This window comes from Mus caroli, chromosome 15 (genome assembly GCF_900094665.2).
Source record: "Mus caroli chromosome 15, CAROLI_EIJ_v1.1, whole genome shotgun sequence".
In the NCBI taxonomy this organism is placed as follows: Eukaryota; Metazoa; Chordata; class Mammalia; order Rodentia; family Muridae; genus Mus; species Mus caroli.
In genome coordinates, this window is record NC_034584.1 from 89812386 (window position 1) to 89815936 (window position 3551).

General features: G+C 50.7%; 1 pseudogene; it reads left to right on the plus strand.

The window, feature by feature from the left end:
- Positions 1–2972, plus strand: part of LOC110310093 — a 6722-nt pseudogene extending 3750 nt beyond the window's left edge.
- The last annotated feature ends 579 nt before the right edge of the window (positions 2973–3551 follow it).

Consider the following 3551-nt stretch of genomic DNA (forward strand, 5'->3'; position numbering starts at 1 on the left):
GGGGGGGGGGGGATAAGCTGTGGAGTCCCCAGGAGAGAAAGGAGGCACTAGGGCGCCAGGCAAGATATTTTTCTTGCATCAAACTTCAGTTTGTCGGATCTTCTGCACTGTATACAGGCACAGTTGCTGATATGTGTAAAACGAGTGGGATGGGAGAGATATCTCTGACCCATCCACACCAGAAAAACGCAAGGAATGTCCTGACCATCTTAGACCCAGCCCCAAAAGGACACTGGGAAACGTAATAGTTGGCAGGGGAATACGCACATAGAGAAACCTGCAGGGCTGATTTTTGCAACTTTTAATGATATCGACAACTTCAATTTCAAACCTGATAAATGTGCCATCTTAAAAGAAACTGTGAAGCAGATCCGCCGGATCAAAGAGCAAGAGAAAGCAGCCCCTGCCAGCACAGATGAAATGCAGGAGTCAGATGTGTGGTCCACAGGGCAGGATATCATCAACAAGGATGCACTGTGGCCTATGATGCTCGAGGCCCTCGGCAATGAAGGGTTCTTCATTGTGAATGTGGAAGGCAATGGGGTGTCCCTGTCAGAGAATGTGACACGGCATCTACAGTATAACCAGGAAGAACTGATGAACAAGATTGTCTACAGCATCCTGCATGTTCGGAACCACACTGTACCAGCTGCCAAAGTCCATGGTGAATGGGGAGACCTCTGTCTGGAGAACCTCCGAGGCAGAGTAGCTATCTATACCTTCAACTCTCAGATGCTGGTGAAGCCTTTGCCAGATTCAGAAGAGGAAGGCCACGGTAACCAGGAAGCCCATCAGAAATACGAGATGATACGGAACTTCTCTGTGTCTCAGCCAGATCAGAGAGGAAGGCGGAGATTTGCAGTCCTGCTTGATTTGTGTGGCAGGAAGAGTCCCCTCGAAGGGAAGCTCAGCCCTCCCCTCGTCAGGAAGCTTTACCACTCGCCAGGACATCCAAGGCAAAAATCACTTCTCTGGACACTAGCACCGTGAGGGCCGCCATGAAGCCGGGCTGGGAGGATCTGGCGAGAGGATGCATTCAGAAGTTCCACACGCCGCATGAAGTGGGGGAAGTCTCTTCACACACCAAGAGTCATCATCATGAAACTCTGAGGCAAGCATGGGTTGGCGTTCAGTCAGATCTGTCGTTTTCTCTCCAGTGGCATTCTTTTGGCTGCACAAACACAGAGCAAACACGTCGTTCCCAGACGGCTAAGGAGCCTCCGCTTGTAATATCTTTGCACATGCTTCACAGAGAGCAGAACAGATGTGTGATGAATCCGGATCTGACTGGACAAGCGATGGGGAAGCCACTGAATCCAACTAGCACTAGCAGTCCTGCCCATCAGGCCCTGTGCAGTGGGAACCCAGGTCAGGACATGACCCTCGGAAGCAATATAAATAAATAAATGCTCCTAGGAATGGTCCAAAGGACCATGCCTATGGGCAGGTTTGGTGGCTCTGGGGGCACTAACCATGTATCAGGCATGCAAGCAAGCACTCTTCAGGATAGTAACTATGCACTCAAAATGAACAGTCCCTCACAAAGCAGCCCTGGCATGAACTCAGGGCAAGCCAGCTCCCTGCTCTCCCCAGGTCATCGAATGAGCCCTGGAGTGGCTGGCAGTCCTCGAGTTGCACCGAGTCAGTTTTCCCCTGCAGGAAGCTTGCATTCCCCTGTGGAAGTTTGCAGCAGCACAGGAAATAGCCATAGTTATACCAACAGTTCCCTTGATGCACTGCAAGCCCTCAGCGAGGGTCGTGGGGTCTCACTCGGGTCCTCGGTGGCTTCACTGGACCTAAAAATGGGCAATTTGCAAAACTCCCCAGTTAATCTGAATCCTCCACCACTCAGCAAGATGGGAAGTTTGGATTCCAGAGACTGTTTCAGACTTCATGGGGAGCCCTCAGAAGGTACAACTGGACAAGCAGAGGCCAGCTACCATCCTGAAGAACAAAAGGTGCCCAATGGCTCCAGCATGCCCCAGGCGACCAGCGGGGACAGGGCAGAGGGACACAGCATGACAGCAAAGGGCAGACCAAACTCTTACAGCTGCTGACCACCAAGTCCAACCAGATGGAACCTTCACCCTTGCCTAGCTCCTTGTCGGACACAAACAAGGACTCTACAGGGAGCTTGCCTAGGCCTCGGTCCACCCATGGCACCTCACTCAAGGTGTCCTCTTATGAATCAGATTGACAGTGTCTCCAATGTGAACTTGACTCTGGGGCCTGGAGCCCCAACTCAGGCTCCTATTAATTCACAGATGCTGGCCCAGAGGCAGACGGAAATCCTCAACCAGCATCTTCAGCAGAGACTGATGCACCAGCAACAGCAGGTACAGCAGTGAACTTCTGACGATGAGAGGACAAGGGTTGAATATGACCCCAAGCATGGCTGCTCCTACTGGTCTACCAGCAGCCATGAGGAATCCCCGGATCTCCCAGGAACCTGATCCTAGATTTCCTGGGGCTATGACTCCCCAGAATCCTTTAATGTCTCCCTGATGGTACATACCCAGAGTCCCATGATGTAGCAGTCTCAAAACAACCCAGCTTACCAGCCCTCCTCAGACATGAACGAATGGGCACAGGAGAGCACGGGTAGAAACAGCATGTTTTCACAGTCCCCACCTCGCTTTGGGCAACAAGCAAATACCAGGATGTACAGTAACAGCATGAATGTCAATGTATCCATAGCAACTGACACGGGTAGCTTGAGCAACAGGAACCAGATAAGGAGCATGACCTCAGTGACCTCAGTGACCTCCATGCCTACGTCAGGGCTGTCCTCCATGGGTCCCGAGCAGGTCAAGCTTTGAGGGGAAGCCACGTTTTTCCAAACCAACTGCCTAGAATGGACACAATCAAGCAGGAGGGAGATGCATCTCGGAAATACTGCTGACCCTGAAGAAGCTATCTGCGTCTTTCTTCAACCCACTGGGCTTACAAAACATTTACCAGTCTGGAGAGCTGCGTCTCTTTGGGTTGACCCACCTGACGTGCCAGAAAAGCTACCTCCCGCAACAGCCTGCAGCTCGCCTCCAGGTCAACCGGAAGTCTGTTCGCTGCATTCACCATAGTGCAACTTAGATCTACTGTAAAGTAAACGTCCACAGGCCAACTTCATCCCCATTCAGATTGGATGTGTTTAAATGTGTGTGTTTGAGGAGAGCCATGCTCTTGGCCTGTTCCTGGTCAGCTCCAGACACTCAGTGGCTATCCAGTGTAAAAGATTAGAATCTTATCTAGAGGAAAGAAAGGAATTCTTAACACAGTCCAACCCAAGGTGTTCAAAGCTTAAAGCCTGCCTTTGGTTGGGATGGAGGCAGGGTAGACACTATGGACAGTGCTGTGTGTGCTGACACACCTAGTCAGGGACAACTAGCACAGGCAGAGTTCTGCCTGCAGGAGGAGTGTCCCGTTGTTGAACAGATGAGAAGGCTCCTGAAAGAAGCTGTTAACATTAACAAGTATCTGTTCTCATTTTTCTCTGTTAAAACCAAACTAGTTTCCCCTAAATCACGAATCAAAAAGAAATATTTATTTCTAAA